This window comes from Acinonyx jubatus, chromosome B2, assembly GCF_027475565.1.
Source record: "Acinonyx jubatus isolate Ajub_Pintada_27869175 chromosome B2, VMU_Ajub_asm_v1.0, whole genome shotgun sequence".
NCBI classification, from domain to species: domain Eukaryota; kingdom Metazoa; phylum Chordata; class Mammalia; order Carnivora; family Felidae; genus Acinonyx; species Acinonyx jubatus.
In genome coordinates, this window is record NC_069385.1 from 5,460,387 (window position 1) to 5,480,235 (window position 19,849).

General features: G+C 37.2%; 1 protein-coding gene across 8 annotated transcripts in view; it reads right to left on the minus strand.

The window, feature by feature from the left end:
- The window catches only part of QKI (QKI, KH domain containing RNA binding), a 153,361-nt gene that overhangs the window by 115,912 nt on the left and 17,600 nt on the right, over window positions 1–19,849 (minus strand). The gene's annotated exons all lie outside the window — the stretch shown is intronic.

The window sequence follows — 19,849 nt, forward strand, 5'->3', positions numbered from 1 at the left end:
AAAGAAGGGAGATCCAAACCAAGAACTGGAGGTGAATAGAAGTAAGAAGAGAGGTGTCAAAGAAGCTGAAGAATAACGGAACCAAGGACAAGGTGATCAATAGTGTCAAATGCCACAAAAACATAGTAATAAGGTAAAGAGCAAAAAAGGGTACTCTGAATTTGACCACTAAGCCACTGGTGATCAGAGAAGTTTCAAGGAAAAGATGGTTAAAAGAGATCAAACTACATTGCATTAATGACTGAAATGTAAGAAAGAAAGCAGAAATACCTAGGGTCAATGACTTTAAAAAAAAAAAAAAAAGAGTTTGAGAGACAGCGCGAGGCAACGCGTGCATGCAAGCACAAGCACGTGCACACAAGTGGGGGAGGGGCAGAGAGAGAATCCCAAGCAGGCTCTGTACTGTCAGCCCAGAGCCCAATGCAGGGCTCGAACCCACCAACTGTAAGATCACGACCTGAGACAAAAATCAAGAGTCAGACACTTAGCCGACCAAGCCAACCAGACACCCTGGTCAATGACCTTTTAAAAAGTTCCCAGACATAAATATATTTCTTATCAGAAAAAGTATAAGAAATCTACTTAAATGAATCAAGACTTGAACAAAGGAATCAATTCTTTCAAGAATTCTTCATTAAGTTTCCAAGACGACGTGTTAGAGGACAGGCCCTGCCCATCAGAACATAACTGTCTGATAAGGGTTGTCACTACTAAATTAGCTGGATGCCCCTATAAATGTCTCTCCATGCTACAGAAAGGGGGGAAAAGGCTTGTGTCCATTAAAATTTAAAGGTAAAATGGGCTTTATTTTTATAATGTATTTTGTATACCTTCCGAACATGGAATTTCAATCTGCTGCGATTAAGGAACTATGAAATATGAATGTACAACACTTTAATTTTCATAACTAGTTATTTATATCTCTTTGTTCAATAAAACCCACCATACCAAAAAGGCATGATCAAAGGTGTTCTTACCCGGTTATATAGTCTTAAATCGGCGAAAATACTGTATTACAATACATTTTCTGCTTCAGTGATGGCAACATTCGTTTTATAACCATCTTATCTCTGAGGTAACAATTTGCTTGTCAAAGCTTACCAAATGCGCGTCTCTGAATAGCAAATGAAATTTTTCAAAAATCAAAAGAATGCACCTTGGATTTAAGTACATTATGAAACCAAGACTTCATTCTGTCAGTTCTTTTTGTGTATTTCTACTATAATAATGAATCTTTCCTACCAAACATGTCCAGTATCAAACTAGTGTTGACTTCGTATCAGCATGCAACAGCAATTCTCCAGCAAGTTTTCAACCACTAAGTAATAATTTAAACATAAATGTTTACATAATTACATAATCACAGCAAGTAATTAACCAAAGGACATTAGAGAAATTCAATTAAAAGTGTGCATATATCCTTTAGTCCAGGTCTCTATATAAAAGCACTTTCAACATTAATTTGTTACATTTAAATTTCCTCTTCAGAAACTGCCGAATTCTTGTTACGATGTTAGTAACACTGATACAAAAATCCTGACAACAGCATAAAAGAAAACTATAGATAAAATGTGCTTACAAATATAAATATAAACATCCTAAATGAATAGGGTAGCATATTAAATAAATAATGCACCAAGGAAGTGGAATTTATACCATGAATACAAGAAGAATTCAATATTAAAAAACCTATAACCATAGTAATACAAAAGACTAAAAAAGAAAACAACATTAATTCCAGGTAAACAAATTTATCAAACTTAGATAAACCAAGAGAATCAATTATAAGAAAATTCACATAAAATGATTAAATTAAAAATAAAGATACAATAATCACGGATCACATATCCAATTAGATGATAAAATGGAAGAAAAATACATTTGCCATTTAAATTGAATTTCTATAAACATCTGTGTGATTCTCTGATTAGTAACTGAAATTTTGATGAGACTCTGCTGCCCGCTGTAGCCCCAGCTCCTAGAACAGTGCCTGGAGCAACAGCAGGCCCTCAGTCAACACTCCATGGTCTGGAAGATGGGTGGGTGAGTGAGCTAGGTTCTAAGGCATCAAAGTTAAGTCAAGGTTCCAAGCTTTCAAAGAAGCTACTCTCCTATGGGAAGTATGTGGACAAATAGATACTCCAAAGAAGAACAGAAAGAGGTATAGATTGGAAACACAAAAGCAGGATAATCAACTCTGCCACAGGCTGTTAAGGTCAAGAAAGTAGTCCAGAGGAAAGAAACTCTGACCTTTGTTTCTAATTACAGAGCGTTGAGGCAAAGGTACAACCAATATAATTATAAATTCTACTTAAGATGCAAAGTCTTTCTACCATGTTTCTTTCAGTCTTTAAGATATATTACTCAATTTAACAACAGAACACAAATTATATACACAACATCGTAGGATGGGAATGACAAGATGACTCAGTCCTAGTTCTCAAGGATCTTACCATCTTACTGTGGGGTCTAACCAGCGGAGTGCTTAACTGCCTTTATCAACAGCACCCTTCTAACCAGGCAATCATGAGCACTTCCTGGCATGTTACTTCCAACACTCAAGTCAAACAAGTTCTGGGGCTCAGATGGTAGGGTAGAGTGTGTGACTCTTGATCTCACGGTTTTAAGTTCAAGTCCCATGCTGGGTGCAGAGACTACTTAAACAATAAATCTTTAAAAAAAGAAAAAAAGTTCTGATTCTAAGAGTAACTGTTTATGTGATTTTAGACAAGTCTCTTAACCTCTCTGTACCTGTACCTCACTAATTAGAGGTTGATTACCGAATAACTCAACTGAATCCATTGTTTTCCAACCTTAGTATGCAAGGACCCCAGTTATTAGTATTTTCCCCCTAGTAACCCCACATTTTAAAAAGTTTTCTTCTCCAAAGCTTTCAGTCCTAAGTCATGGTAATCAGAAGTTTTTGTTAATGTTTTCCTATCAAGTTGATCTAATCATAGCCAAAATATTACAGAAATGCGTCATGGGTACGGGTAGTGCTTTAGTTCCTTCTTAAGTGGTGGATTTATAGGTGTTCACTTATGAAACACAGAAGCTCTTCATAATTAATATGTTTTATACAGATGACCCTTGAACAACACGGTTTATACTACACAAAGATTTTCTTATTGCATTTACACAAGACTTTCTTATTGACATTTTTTTCCTCTAGTTTTTATTGTAAGAATACAGTATATAATACATATGACATACAAAGCACATGTTAATTGACTGTTTATATTATTAGTAAGGTTTCCAGTCAACAGTAGACTATTAGTAATTAAGATTTGGAGGAGTCAAAAGTTACACACGGATGTTCCATGAGGGGAGTCAGTGTCCCTACTCCCTGCACTGTTCAAGGGTCAACTGTATACTTTTGTTGTATCAAACATTACATGACAATGCTCAAATGTCTGCTCATCTCCACACTACTTTCATAACCTACAAGAGTGGTTCAGAGAACCAGAAGTTCAGAACCACTTGTTCCATCACCTAGTATAAAAATTCCCACCACAGGGGCGCCTGGGTGGCTCAGTCGGTTGAGCGTCCGACTTCAGCTCAGGTCATGATCTCACAGTCCGTGAGTTTGAGCCCCGCGTCGGGCTCTGTGCTGACAGCTCAGAGCCTGGAGCCCGCTTCTGCTTCTGTGTCTCCCTCTCTCTCTGTCCCTAACCCACTCGCATTCTGTCTCTGTCTCTCTCAAAAACAAATAAACATTAAAAAAAAAAAAAAATCCCACCACAATTACCCCAAAACATCCCCAATATCAAGACAACTTGTTTTAGACATCTCTGGAGTTATCAGTTTATAAATTTTACTGAATCAAAATTCCTGAAATTTCTCTCATTTGCCCACACTCCAAAGTCCACAAAGTACATCAAATGCCTCATTCTTAAGATGATCTTAAAAATACTTGAACAGTTCTATACCTAAGTATCCTCTTCTGAGCTTTAAAACAGCATGGTTTTATACCCTCTCACTCATTTAGACACACTACATTTGTCCATGCCCTTTTAAGATGGAAAATCCTGTACCACACTCATCCTGAGAACTGATGAGAATGCACACTCCGGCTGCCTACCTCCAGTCCCCCACACTCCAATTCCACAGCGTGCTTAAGGGTACCTTTACCTCTTTGGCTCAAATGTGGGTGGCGCTAATAAGCCAAGCGTCCACCATTTCATCTTCCACAACTGTTTGTTTAAATACCAATAGATGATTTAACTTTTTTTCCTGGTTGTTTTCTACTAGGCAACTGCCTTCAGAGTGTTATCTGTCAGTTGACATTCTTTAGGGATGACTATTCTGAGTCAAGGAGCCAATTAACTAGTTTCATAGCACACGCATTTCTGTAGCTCGCATACTGAAATGCAGGCATGCCTTATCAACTATCTGATGACATCTCAAGCTAGGTTAGGATTCGAACCCCCTTCTGGACCCACTAGTTTAAACGGGAAATAATCTGTTTTGGATTCTATAGGTTGTGCCATCAAGTTTAGAATGCAAACTTTTCAGCTCCTGAGAATATACACTTCCAGTATTCAGGCTCCTAGAATTGATATTTGGTGATGCCATTTTTTCAAATGTCAGTATACTGAAAAATATTTAAGTCTGAAAACTTGTTTTGGTTATACCACTGTTTCCTTACATTTCTCTGTTTTTAACTACCTTGATTCTTTTTCCTTTTCCAAACAAAACCTCTATTATCAGTCAATGAATTCTGCTACTAAGAGGGAAAACAGTCACCACACAGCTGTGGCTCTATGTGACCTGTTAATATTACATCATCTGCCTTTTCCCTTTCCCTAATTCACCTAACATAACTAAACGCTTTGCTTTGAAATCATTCTTATGTTTCATAAAGCTCAGCTCATTTTTGCCTTTGGCTCTCTATCACCACTACTCTTTGATTAAATCTGAATTATTACATGTGGATCCCACTCTCTGCCACCTTAAAATTTTTTACAGTTTTAAAAAAATCTGAATTACTGGATTAGCTAACAGATCAACCACTTTGTGGAAAAGTAAAATGTCAGAAATAAGGACAACATAAAGAACTATTAGAGAACAGAAAAATACAGGCTGAGAAATCTAAAATATAACATTAAGTGGTTATTTCCCAAGATAGATAGAGAGATAGATAGATAGATAATGGCTATGTATAAATTCAATACTGCAATGTTGAAAGACTGGATAAAGGTTAGAGTATAATCCTATTTTACCATCTGGTTTAGAATTTTTTCAACAAACTTAAACCAAGAAAATGAAAATTAGGAAATGAAATATGAAAAATATTTACTAGTTCAGTAGTACACAAAAAAGCTATTAAATGATATACAAAAAGTATTTAAAAACACATGAAATAATTATTTTTAGGATTTTAATAATACAAATTAAAAGACAACTTTTTTTTTTAATATAAATGTTTTTATTTATTTTTGGGAGAAAGAGAAAGACAGAGCACGAGCAGGGGAGGGGCAGAGAGAGAGGGAGACACAGAATTGGAAGCAGGCTCCAGGCTCTGAGCTGTCAGCACAAAGCCCGAAGAGGGGCTTGAACTCACAAACCTAAAACCTATGAGATCATGACCTGAGCCAAACCAACTGAGCCAGCCAGGCGCCCCAAAAGACAACTTTTTAAAACACTGAAAACATTTTCATACAAAGCACATCTTATACCCAGTGCTGTGGCAGCTAATTCCAATTGTTCAACTGGCTATTTATACTGTTTTAAACATACACATTTTATTAGCACATCTATCTGCTTTTTCTCTGTGCCTTACATTTAAAATCCATCGATATATTATCTTATCATTGTAATACAGTTGGATCTAAAATACAGAAAGAAATGAAAATGTTAGTGTCATTTGACCATTACTGTCTCATTTTTTAAAGTAGCATTTTCCATTAATTTATTCAGTAAAGTAAGAGCCACTTATTTATAAAACTATATGCCTTGATGTACATAGCAAAAATTTTATAAGTGAAGTTAAAATGACAAGCTTTCAGCACTTCAATTGATCTTTAAATGGGCTATTTCCACACTATCTGCTGGACACTAACCTGAACATACAAAAGCAAAGGAAGATTTGTTATTTTAGGTCTTAATTAAATGACTAGCCTCTATTTACATGAAACATTAAATCTTAAAAAAATAACATTAGGAGTCTATTTATAACCAAATAACCACTGTCAGCACCTAAAGTGGTGGCTGTTATGTACTTCTGTAAAAAGAAACCTCTAATTCAGAGTTTACTAAATACAGGGAAAATTTTACAGACATTTTGAGCAAAGCAAAACCCAGGGAATAATAGAACTTCATTGTACTCATTTTAAAAAGCCACACCCATAAGGTAAAGAGAAAGCAAATAAGTTAAAAAGCAGGTTAACAGAGGATATACAACATTTAGTGAAATGTGTTTTGCCTCCTTGAATAACCAAATAAACCTAATTTTGAGGCAATTGCTTGGAAACTGGCAAAAAAAAAAAAAATCAACCTATCAATAATTCTCTAATGGGGCCTGGGACCCGATTTGGGGGTAGAGGGCTAAATTGTATTTTGAACTTCACAACTATAAGCAAAACAATTAAAAACTTGGGGCGCCTGGGTGGCTCAGTCAGTTAAGCATCCGACTCTTGATTCCCACTCAGGTGGAAACCTCAGGGTCCTGAGATGGAGCTAGCTCCGCGTCAGGCTCCGCGGGCTGAGCATTAAGCCTGCTTGGGATTCTTTCTCTCCCCATTCTCTCTCTATGCACCACCCCCCCGCCCATGTGTATGCTCTCTTTCTCTATTTTTTTAAAAGAAAAATTAGAAAATTAAACATCATAGCCCTTCTTGAAATTGCTTTGGAAATTTAATTAACAATTGCAAAAAACTGTGGATAAATTTCACATAAAAAACATGAAAATAGCAAAGGTCTCATAAAAATGTCCATCCTTGTTCTATAATTGCTCTCAGCAGCAGTTCTATATCATGGAAGGCATTTACTAGTAGCTGCACCTCCCTGGACAAGCTCTTTCAGAGGTTACAGAAAATAAAGTCCACTATATAATCCAATTTATATTAGGTATGTGTATTTTTTGACACATAGAAGTCAAAAAAAGGATATAGCTGTTAACAGTAATCATCTCTGGGAGATGGATTTACAGGGACTTTTGGCTTTCATTTCATATTACTATATGAATTTTTTTTTTACAATTGTAAAATAATAAAGATATTCTCATTACGATGTTAGAAAGTACTTTCAGTCAAAATGTCGCAAATAAGATGGGATACCCTATATAAAATTATAAGGAGTAAGTCACTGACTTCCAACTATAAAAATAAACCACAAAGACCTAATTATTTTTTAACATGAGCACTTCCACCATGCTAAAATACTTAACATTAATTCTTACGTGATTCTCGCCAGACTATGAAGTAGATACAATACTCATTTTGTAAGAAAAAAAGAAGGAAGGAAGGAAGGAAGGAAGGAAGGAAGAAAGGAAGGAAGGAAGGAAGGAAGGAGAGAGAGAGAGAGAGAGAGAGAGAGAGAGAGAGAGAGAGAGAAAGAAAGAAAGAAAGAAAGAAAGAAAGACAGAAAGAAAGAAAAAGAAAATTTAATACTCAGAAATTTAAGAATTGGTCCAATGTTACAGCTAGTCCAACCAGCTTTCATTTAAAATTTGATAAAGGGCTTTCTGGAATAAGAAGCCCTTAAAACTCACGTTAAGAGATGGTAATTAGAGAATAGAAATTGGGAAAATGGAACAAACAACTCTTAGTCTACTGCCAGCCATGCTCTAACAAGACCAGTCCACTGTTTTACTAGTGACTGCAAAAAAAGGCTTTGCAGCCCTCCTCTTTTCATGCTAACAGAACACAGCCTCAGAGGGCGAAATCTAGGCCTAAGTGCCTAGAAAAGTGGCAGTCCTTAATGAATAAATAAATAGATGCTGCTGGCACACAAAGAAGACAAAATAGGCCACTGCAAAGAACAAAACAGAATGGGGGAAAGCATTTTTTAAAGTTAATAAAAACCAGTATTTTAACTGGCATAGGCATCCTCTCTATTTTTTTTTTAATGTTTTTATTTATGTTTGAGAGACAGAGACAGAGCACGAGTGGGGAGGAGCCGAAAGGGAGAGGGAGACACAGAATCCGAAGCAGGCTCCAGGCTCTGAGCTGTTGGCACAGAGTGTGACCCACAGCTCAAACTCACAAACAGCAAGATCTTGACCTGAGCAGAAGTTGGAGATCCAACTGACTGAGCCACCCAGGAGCCCCGGCATCCTTTCTCATTTAAACTGGGTTTTGCTTGGAGGTTACTTTTAAACCTGGTTAGTTTTATATGTTATATATCAAGTATTTTTTAGAGAAAAATGTTGTCTTCTGGTGATTTAGTTTTTTAAAATACTCAGGGGAAACCAACCCTTATTACCTCTATATAACACCCACTGTAGCAAATTTGAAATCTGAAGGCTAAGAAACCTAGTTAAGAAACACAGCTAATGGATATCTGAAGGAGATGCAACAATAAACCAGTAGATGCCATTAGAATCCAGGCCAAAAGTAACACTTGAGAATCCAGCAATGTTTATTAATAACTTTTCCCAACATTTTTAGTATTTCTAAAAGAACAGAAATAAACTCACAGCAATAGAAAGCAGGTACACACATACAGGGTTGGAAGAGAGACTTTTTCCCATACATTCCTATATGTCATGCCTTTGAAATGTGTAAGCATCTAAATATATTAACTTTTTAAAGATAAATGCTTGCCTTAGAAGATTTTACTTATGATAGCAATAGTAGCGTTATAATCTTTGAGACCATAAGGATATAAACAATTGAATGAACAAATCCATGAAGAAGTGATAGACCTTCCTTAACTGAATTCCAATTAACAAATACAGAAGAAAAGATGGATATAGAAAATTACCATTAGGAAACCACCATAGTAATAATTCTTGCAGGTGAGAACCATTCAATGGATGCTAAAATTAGTGAACAAAAACATGAGAAACAGGGTATCTGTGCAGTGCCTCCCTATAAGACATTTACTCATTACAAAGGAGAAAAGAAACGGTGATCAAATACTATCACCGGTAAGATATATATACCCCTAGTATGAGAAAGGCCAAACAGTAATCTGCTGTTTTCTTGTCAAATATGTGTAACCTCAATTTAATCATGAGACAACATCGAACAAACTAAAGGTGAAGAATATTCTACAAAATAACTGACCAGTTATCTTCAAAAATATCAAGAAAAGCATCACGAAAGAATGTGACACAGGCCTAATGCTATGGGGGATTTTGGGTTGGATCCTGTACCAAAAACTAAGAATGTGAATAGAAAAACTGGTCAAGTTTGAATAAGATCTGCAAATTAGTTAATAATATTGTATCTATGTTAATTCCCCAGTTCCCACAATTGTACTGTGGTTATAGGAGTTATTAATGTTAACCTCTGTACTATAGAGGATTTCTACTTTTCTAAGTCTAAATTTGTTGCAAAATAAAGATTCTGCTTTGGCCTTGGAGTTATTCTCGTGGAGGGAGGACAGTTGCGGGAGAGAATGAGAGCCATGCAAATGTCTAGTCTTTGAAGGAAACTTAAAATACTTGCTTACCAATAACATCGAGGATCTCAAAATCATGAATAAGCTGTTTAATTCAAAATAATCTTTAAAATTTTAACAGCTACTGCTTAAAAAACACATGTACTTTTTACCGGCCTTAAGAACAGGGGGAAAGACTACAATCCACAATCCCTTTCTGCAATAATAGAACCCTTCTTAATAACCGTAAATAAACAGGAAAAAAGCACTGGCCTTGAATTTTTGCAATCTAGATTTTACTTCTGATCCCGTGCAAGATCTAGTTGTGTGGCTTTGAACTTAACTGTCGGGGTCTCAGTTTCCTCCTCTGTAAAATCAGGTTAGACCCGATGACATTTATGGTTTCCTCCTGCTCTGAAGTTCTATCAATTAGGAGTCTGGGAACCTTCTTGTTTCTTCTTAGAACCTGATTTTGTGTCCTCTCTAGATCAATACCCCACAGGAAAGGGCCACATAAACTCAACAACCTATCAAGAACCACAAAGTCAATCCTACTCCTTAGAAAATTCACATTTCAAAACGTCCTAAACCACTGGGCACCAGGATTTACTTTAAATGGTATCCCTATAAAGCACCCAGTCCTCATATAACCAGGCTCTACACATTCATATTTGGGGAAGGTGAGGAGTGTGTCTGCCCTATGTATTTTATCCTTTTCAAGCTCCAAATCACTTAGGGCTTTAAAAGAAATTTCGTAAACGAGTGAAAATTGAAATGGAACTCCCAAAAATTTTGAAGGGATCATGTCTATGTGGGGGGGAGGGCGGAGGGTAGGATGCTTTCCCTAGGTAACACTTTCTTTGATTTTTAATTATCCTTTCTATTGTACTCCAAATGCCTCCTAAGCTCAACAGAGAAAAACTGAAGAACTGTAATCTTGCACCACCTGTGTATCTGACCATCACCTTAATTCCATAAACTAAAACAAATTGATACCACATGACATTCACGGGTGTTGCAGCAGCCAATGTACAAGAGAAAATCCCTCCCTCATACTAAAAAAACTAAGGGCTTTTTTAAAAGCTATAACAATCTACAGTATACAATATTCCAAAGGTCCGTTATAGCAAGTTTCAACACAGAATTAGAAAACTTCCATTTCTGTAGCAAGAGCAACATACACAGTACCCTCAGATATCAATAAAACTGATACTGAAACATTAATACGGTACTTTAAATATACTTTACAAAATACAAGATTCAGAAAATCTAAGTAACGTTATGTATGTTACCGGCTACACTTACTACATGTTTACTGCTTCTTAAAGAATACATTCTACTATCATATAACAATATTGTATGAAAGAAATTTTCTTTAAATATTTATTTTTGAGACAGAGATTGCGTGCGAGAGGAGGAGGGGCAGAGAGAGAGGAGACAGAGATTCCAAAGCAAGCTCAGCACTGTCAGCACAAAGTCAGACCTGGGGCTCGAACCCACGAACCGTGAGATTGTGACCTGAGCCAAAGTCAGACACTCAACTGACTAAGCCAGCCAGGCAGCCCTTAGAAAGCAATTCTAATATGAGTTTATAAAATGCAGAATACGGCACTCTTTTGAGATCATAAAAGTTTAATTTATTAGAATGGAAACTAAATGTTACCATACAAAAATACAACCAAAATAATAACAACAAAAATCCTGGTCAAGGACATTCCTGAACTCCAAACGCCTGTATCCAACTATCTTCTAAACATGTCACTTTGACACACTTAAAAAGCCAAACTCCTATCTGTCCTCCAAACTTGTTTCTCCTGACCTTAAAAAATGGCAAGTCCATTCTCTCACACATCACATCCAATCCACCAGCAAATCCTGTTTATTCACCTTTTACAATAACCCAGAATCCGCATGACCCCCTCAACTCCCTCCCACCCTAGTTGCAGCCATAGTCACTTCTCCCCTAAGCCAGTGAAATGACATAACTGTCTCCCTGTCTCCACCACTGCTCCTGCCAGCCTAGTGTCTATTTTCCAGAGTTAGCCCGTTCAAATCCAAGTGACAGGTCACTCCTCTGCTCCAAACTCTCTAATGGAGTTCTCAGATTTTTTGGTCTTAGGACTCAATGCTGAGGGAGAGAGCCAAAGCATAAGACACTCTTAAAAACTGAGTAGGTGATGGGTATTGAAGAGGGCATCTTTTGGGATGAGCACTGGGTGTTGTATGGAAACCAATTTGACAATAAATTTCATATGTTAAAAAAAAAAGGACTCAGCGCTGAAAAATTTACCATATACAAGGAGGGGTGGCACCTGGGTGGCTCAGTCGGTTGAGGTTGAGCGTCTGACTCTTGATTTCGGCTCAGGTCATGATCCCAGTATCATGGGAGCAAGCACTGAGTTGGGCTCCGTGCTGAGCCTGGAGCCTGCTTACGATTATCCCCACCCCCAACCCCCCCCCCGCCCCCCCAGTTCAAGCTCGCGCTCTCTCTCTCTTAAAAAAAAAAAAAAAAATGACTACTAGGAGCCTAAAGAGCTTGTTTGTGAGAGTTACACCTGTTAATACTTCCCCTACCATAAATCAAAACTGAAAAGCATCTAAATTACTTGTGATTCACTTTAAATAGTAAACCCCATTACATTTTAACAAAACATTTTTATCCAAAGAAACAAAATAGTGAGAGGTACTGTTTTCTATTTTTGCAAATGGTTTAAATATCTTTATTAACAGAGATAACAGAACTCTCATACCTTCTTACGAATTCAATCTACTGCAATATCACACAGCATCCAACCTCTAAAACATTCCACTATAAACTCAAGTGAGAATGAGAGTAAAAAGTCAAATAACTTATTGTTACCATGGAAACAGTCTGACCGCACAGGCTTGCTACAAGAGTGCCCAGACCACATTTAAGAACCACGACTCTAATGATTTCCCATCTCAGTTAGTGTAAAAGCCCAGGTCCTCACAGAAGCTCCCCTTTACTTTTCCCCTCTTAACTTTCTGACCTACCTCCCTAACCAGTACCACTGCTCCCACCACCCCCCATCCCTCATTCACAGCTACAGCCACTAGGAACTCCAGGTCCTGGCTCACATTTTGCCAGGACTCTTCCCTCCTCTTGGAAAACTATTCCCTAGAGAGCAGTATCTCGCTCTTCATTACCTCCTTCAAATCTCTCTTCTGATGTCAATTTCTCAATAAGCCCACCCAGATCTACCTGCTGAAAACCACAATCTACCTCAATCCATCCAAAACACTCCTGTCTCCTTTATCCTGAACTCATACTGCCTAATGTATTATTGCCCACTGTATGTTTTTATTGCTTATTGCCTGTCTCCTACATAAGAATGTAAACTTTGGGAGAACAGACAGCTTTGTTTTTGTCTTTTACTATATTCCCAAGGATCTGCATCCTTGGGAAAAAAAACCTTTTGAACAACCTCAGCAGGCTGATTAGTACAAAAACATCCAAAGCTACAAAAATATGCTTGAAACAAACTTCATTCAAGCATTAATAGGTTACAAGCTTCATAATTTATTCCGCTTCCCTTTAAAGTAACAGAAATACACTCCTCTCAAAAGGGCTTGCTGTATTTATTCAGGATTTATGAGAATCTAAAATACTCGGATAATAACAGATGTTCATTACATCATCAGTGTTAAATTTCTCTACTGTGTTTTAGGTTAAATGACAAGATAAAATACACAACCATCTAAATGACTGGTCTTGGCTTTAAAAAACCCTAACCCATAAAGAAAAGACTGCCCCCACCAGGACGGCACCAAAGGGGCTGTAAATGATTCCTTTCTCTTGAGCTGTTTAGTTTTTTGTTTTTTTTTATATATAACAACTTCTATATTTACAACCTCACAATTTTTTTTTTGAAGTTTATTTTATTTTTGAGAGAGAGCAAGCAAGCACAAGTGGGGGAGGGACAGAGAGAGAGGGAGACACAGAAGCACGAGGCACGAAGAAGGCTCCAGGCTCTGAGCTGTCAGCACAGAGCCCAACGTGGGGCTCAAACTCACGAACCATGAGATCATGATCTAAGGTGAAGTCGGACGCTTAACTAACTGAGCCACCCAGGTGCCCCTACAATGTCACAGTTTTGATCAACCGTCTATTCAAAGCTTATTTAGTAAAAATTTTAAGAATATAATAAAAGCTTTTTCATTTCATTTCCTAAAGTACAAACTATTTATAAAATGAATTGGCCTGAATAATGTGTGATTGTAGTTTTTTTTTAACTATTTTAATAATCTATGGTACAAGATAATGGTTGTGCATATATGCACTCAACAAGTATGTATTGTATACCTACCATGAGCTAGGCACTGGCCAAGGCCCTAGGAATATAGTCATGTGCAAAAACAGACAAGGACCTTGCTCTTTCACAAACTAATCCAAAATAATAGCTGGAGTACTCACGCAGGTATGACCTCAAAGAAGCACCTCAACATATTTCATATTATAAAATAATTTTAGCATCTACTGAGTTTTTATTCCTCACTACCATCCTACAGCAATCTAAGTCAAGTCAGACAAATATTACAAGTATTACCTTGTATTCAGTGGTCAAGGGGTCCATACAGACGGTTAGGAGACAGACATTCTTAGCTGTAAGTATTCAGGGAAAATGGGGTCTGCAAACTGGAAACACAAGTTCCAATTCAGGAAGAGCTCCTACTCCCTCAGGACTTCAAATTCCAGCTGGAGACTGGGCTTCCAGAGCAGACATTTTTGACAGAGCCCCTTTAGAAAGCAAGCTGACCAGATGCTGAAGACACCACGCAAGGAGGCATGTCTCTAGAAGACAGCTCAGAATGACTTCTCCTTGGGGCACCTGGATGGCTCCATCGGTTAAGGGCTGGACTCTTGGTTTCAGCTCAGGTCATGACCTCACGGTTCATGAGATCGAACCCCACACTGGGCTCCGCACTGTCATCGAGGAGCCTGCTTGGCCATTCTCCCTGCACCTTCTCCACTTGCTGTCTCTCTGAAGATAAATAAATAAACTTAAAAAAAATTAAACTACACAGTTGTTCTCTCGTTACCTACGTCTTCCCCAGGACTGCTTTAAATGCCACAAGACAGAGTATTACCATGAATGAAACAGAGTTGACTGGTGGTGGTAATGGTAGCACACGACTAGTGAGAAGTAGCATCTCTTAAACAGCATTAAGAGTAATGAGATCTAACTTCTTTCCAAGCAGTGAGTTGCTCAGTCTGCCTTGGAGGTCAGTGCTCTGTCTGGGCAGATGAATTTCCTTACAGAGACGTACTTTTCTCGTCTGCATTTTATAGTTAGGAAACTAAGATTTGGGGATTAAGTACTTTCACCAAAGATCACTTAACTTGTAAGGGAAAAAGTCAGGATCCAAATTTAGGCCTCCGTATCACACCGCCCCTCCAACATTATTGTTCCATCAGTGACAGAATACAGTAAAAGCCACTGAGAAAAGATGAAAACAGATGAGAAGCGTGTAGAAATTGTGGAGACAAAAAGAAGGAAAAGTAGAGAGATATACACAGTAATAATGGAAGGAAAGGAAGAATAGTGTAATCCAAATTACAACTAAAAGAACAGTCTCATTTAAGCTCTGGCAAGGACTAGCTGTACATCCGTCAAAACCTCATTTCAGCTTTTCAGGTCTATGTTTACTCTCCTCTATAAGGACCATCTAAGATAACTCACTCTAGACTTAAACACCTAAGTTTCATAGAGAAAAGTCTTTCACTAGAATAACATTTGTAGAGTGTCTGGCACATAATAGGCCCTCAAGGTGAATTACTGACCGAGTATGTCCTACTTTTCTATGGTAGCAAGCACTGTGTTTGGTGCTAGGACCACCCTCACAAGCAACATAGTTCCTGCCATCACAGTTCTTCTAGTAATAAAAACCCATTTCTATGTAAATAGATTAGAGGGCTAGAAGTGACTGAGAGATGAGGCTGAGTATCCTGGGATATGAATACCTGGACCTGAACACTAGACAAAGTAATTTTTCAAGAGTAAGCCAGAGCTCTATGGGTTTTTTTGGTTCTACAGTAGAAAAGATCATACTAGGGAAAACTGCATTCTAGGCATGTAAATCCTCACTTTAAATAATTATGAAGGAAAGAATAAAAGTGGGAAAAACATGGATATATATTTATCATTCTAAGGAGACATACTTATGTTGATGGATCTGATACATGAAATGCTTAAAACACATGCTTCTGTGCCCCTCAAGGATTTTTGCCAAATCTTAGTTTTCTGACTCCTAATCCCATCTCTGTACTGGACTGCTATTTTTAGTAACGCCTATAATAATCCAAACAAGTGGTTCTGTTTTTCTCATTCATGGCACTTTTTCATTTACTCAGAAAGTTCCCAAAGGCAAAGATCAACAAAGAGCTGTGTAGTTTAGAGTAGCCATGTTAAGGGTTAAGGAAGTGCAAGTAACTATTCAAATTAGGGATTTGTTTCTTAAAACCAATACAAATTTTTCCCAGTGGAAAAGTTCAGAATGAACAGAATTTGTAAGAACAAAAGTTCTGTCTTCACCAAGGCCTTCCCTATTAGTAGGGGCAAGTGGAAAATTACTGATATAAACCAAAATCTAAAGGCAACCTATGTCAAACAGCACTCCACTCCACAAACTGCACCACACTGGAAAATGAGTGAAATACGTTCACTAAAAATGAATGTTTCCCTAATTGTGATTTAAAACCAAACACTCCTAAAAAGGAGTAAGTATAGCAAGATATACACAATCATCTTTAGTTGGGAGAATTTCACAGCCAACAAAAGAATAAGATGTACATTAGAACTCCCCAGCATCCTTTTTTTTAAGCAGGGAAATGGAAAAGGCCATAAAAAATTGCAAAACCAGGCCAATTCACAGGCGCCTGGGGACATCAGTAGTAACCTGCGGTAAGAGGCACACCAGAATATCAAGACCTAACACAAAGAGAACCCACTTTCAGAATGTCAGTATTAAATGGCACAAGCTTTGAAAGAAATTTAATATACTTCCTGCATTCCGAATATGTTGTAGTGTCTTTTCTCTTAATAACAATGTCAAATAAAGCAAACTACTGACAAAATCAACAGAAGACCACCTTCCTTATAGCTGTAGTTACAGTGGCTAAAAATAATTTAACGTAATGTATATATAAAGGAGGACAACTCCAGAAAAATCTGACTTTCCAGGTCTTTGTGCAGAACTAACCTAATAATAATTCAAAGTCAGATAAAATTTTACTTTTTAAAAAACTTACCAAAGAGCTGACTACAAAACTGTAAATAATCTGTGACAAATAAACAAACTGCTAAGAACGCAATCTTTGAAAAAAACTAAGTGATGTCTATCTGCCTCCATTTCATCTATAAAGTGGAATTATTTCCAGCTCACAGGATTGTTGTAAAGATTAAATGAGACAATGAATATATTTATAAAAAGTGCCTGATACATAAACCTAAGTATGTCCATGTCATTATTAATGATAATTGTGATGTAAAATTATATATTCTGGAAATGCCATATCTTGACAGTCTGAAAGAATTATCTGATGATTTGATGAGTGTCTGTTACCTAAAATCTGTGACTGGTGTTTTCCCAACTCTATAGGCATAAAAGAGAAATAGAAAAGGCACCTACCAACAACTACTGTTTGAGAATGACTTCTCACATGTAAATTCATCCTACATGGCAAAGAGGGAAGTAGAAAGTAACAAAGATACAGTTTCACTTTTCCAGCTCATTTTACTAAGCACCTCCTCAAATATTCAAGCATATTATCCAGAAAACCTTACAAACTACTCAAATCCAAATACCACGGTACATTCAGCTTATTAAAAATGACTCCTAAATACGTGGAGCAAATATTCTCCATAGCACTTTTCCCAGAACACACTTTAAAAAAGATAAGAGTTCTTTGCTCCAGAACCTGACCTGCTTTGGTTTAACCACTTTTCCGGAGATTACTTTAACCTGAGATAAATAATTTGGGGGAAGGTTAGCTGGGGAAACATTTTGGCTTCTAATGTATACTTGCATAGCTACAATACCTTAAAATACTTGTCTAATCAAAAACAAAATACGAAAAGATCGTATCTTATACTGTCACCTTGAAACCACAATATTACTGAAACACTCCCTGTGTTTCACTCCCCTCTGACAATCCATTACTTGAGCTAATTTCAGTGATGTGACTGTTCTCACACATGATTCTAAAATCGTTTCAGAGCTTAGAATCTTAGATGCTTCAGGTGTTTTAGACTCTGGCATAAACAATCTTGAACTACATTGCGGGTACCTTTATCACAGTAGTAGATTTGGATGTGAGTTTAAACATATCACTGCAAAACCCTTTTGAAAAAGTAAACCACTGGGGCACCTGCATGGCTTATGAGGCCAGTTAAGTGCTGACTCTTGATTTCAACTCAGGTTCTTGAGATCAAGCCCCACCCAGCTGCTAAGCAAGGAGGCTGTTTACTTTCTCTCCCTCCCAGGCTTGCAGTCACGTGCTCTTTCTCTCTGGGAAGGGGAGGGGAGGGAAAAAGTAAGTAAACCACCACCAGTAACTATGGAAATTTAATTTAGTATCAGCTTATAAAGAATTACATATAGCCATCTTGCTACAGAAAAGTGGTAATTTTAATGAAATATACTCTATGTACTACATACATATACACATATTTATCATCAAAGTTATGTATGAATTATATATACATGTTATATACTCATATCATGTATAACACATTATATAAAACATTAAATACATTAAAATATGTTAACACACTTACATATGTATACAATTTACCTGTATTCCATATGCCTCATTCCAGTTTTACCTTGTACATTGAAATTTATAAAATTTTAGTTTGTTTTTTTTTCTGAAATTGAAAATATAGCTTTCTACATACTGATTTACTGGATCAGGAACATTAGAGTCGAAATAATTATACTTCGTTCCTCTCACAAAGGCCTAGACTAAGGAATATTTATCTTCAGGCTCTATCTCTGAATTCTACACTTGCACTTGCCACAGCTTACTTAAGCCAAATAAACCAAATGACCAAGCATCTGTAGCAGTGATAAGGAAATAGAGGTGTTGATTTAAACTTTGTAAATTTCAGGGGCCCCTGGGTAGCTCACCCTGCTGAGCATCAGACTTTGGCTCAGGTCATGATCTCGCAGTTTGTGGGTTTGAGCCCTGTGTCAGGCTCAGCACTGACAGCTCAGAGCCTGGAGCCTGCTTCGGATTCTGTGTCTACTTCCCTCTCTCTGTTCCTCCCCAGCTTGGGCACGCGTGCTCTCCCTTGCTCTTGCGCTCTTTCTCTCAAAAATAAATAAACATTAAACTTCATAAATTTCAGAGATGGCGGGGCGCCTGGGTGGCTTGGTCGGTTAAGCGTCCGACTTCGGCTCAGGTCATGATCTCACGGTCCATGAGTTCGAGCCCCGCGTCGGGCTCTGTGCTGACAGCTCAGAGCCTGGAGCCTGTTTCAGATTCTGTGTCTCCCTCTGTCTCTGCCCCTCCCCTGTTCATGCTCTGTCTCTCTCTGTCTCAAAAATAAATAAACGTTAAAAAAAAAAATTAAAAAAAAAATTTCAGAGATGGCTAAACATTCTAATTTATCTTCAACATTACATGGAGGCTTACTTCTCATATGAATGTATTACAATCAGTCTAGCACTTAAAGTAACTTAAATGAAAGTACTTTCGATGACAAAGATACCAATTACCGCAACTTACTTTAACAAGAAATAATAATTCCTATGCATCCAAGTAAAATCTAATAACCTCCTACAAGTAATCCTCAATTCCCTTTAGAGCCCAACTGTTTCAGGAAGTATATTAAGAAATATTTTTATATTTTACATTAGCACTTTTCATCTTAAATATTTACAAACCTTCAAATAGGTCTCACTTTCCAATAGTCACGTACAATTCTCTGAATTTGGACACAGATATCTGTTAACAGATAGGTGTACCACGGGGGGAAAGTATACCTCAAAATACATGGTACAAATACCAAGATTCAGGGTTAAACGCTCTAAATACTAGATGCTGAATCAGGGGTTAGGTTATCCTAAGAAATGACAAGCATTAGTCAGCTAGAGTAAAAAGGTGACAAAGCCCAGATTTCCCATATTAGAAATTCTACCACTGTTTAAATTTTATAATATGAACTATTTAAACACAATATAAAACAGTATAGATTGTTAATGACATTCTATCAATTGTGTTTATATGACATTCTCTCAACTGAATATTACTTATAAACGCAAAGTATTCTGCATCCTT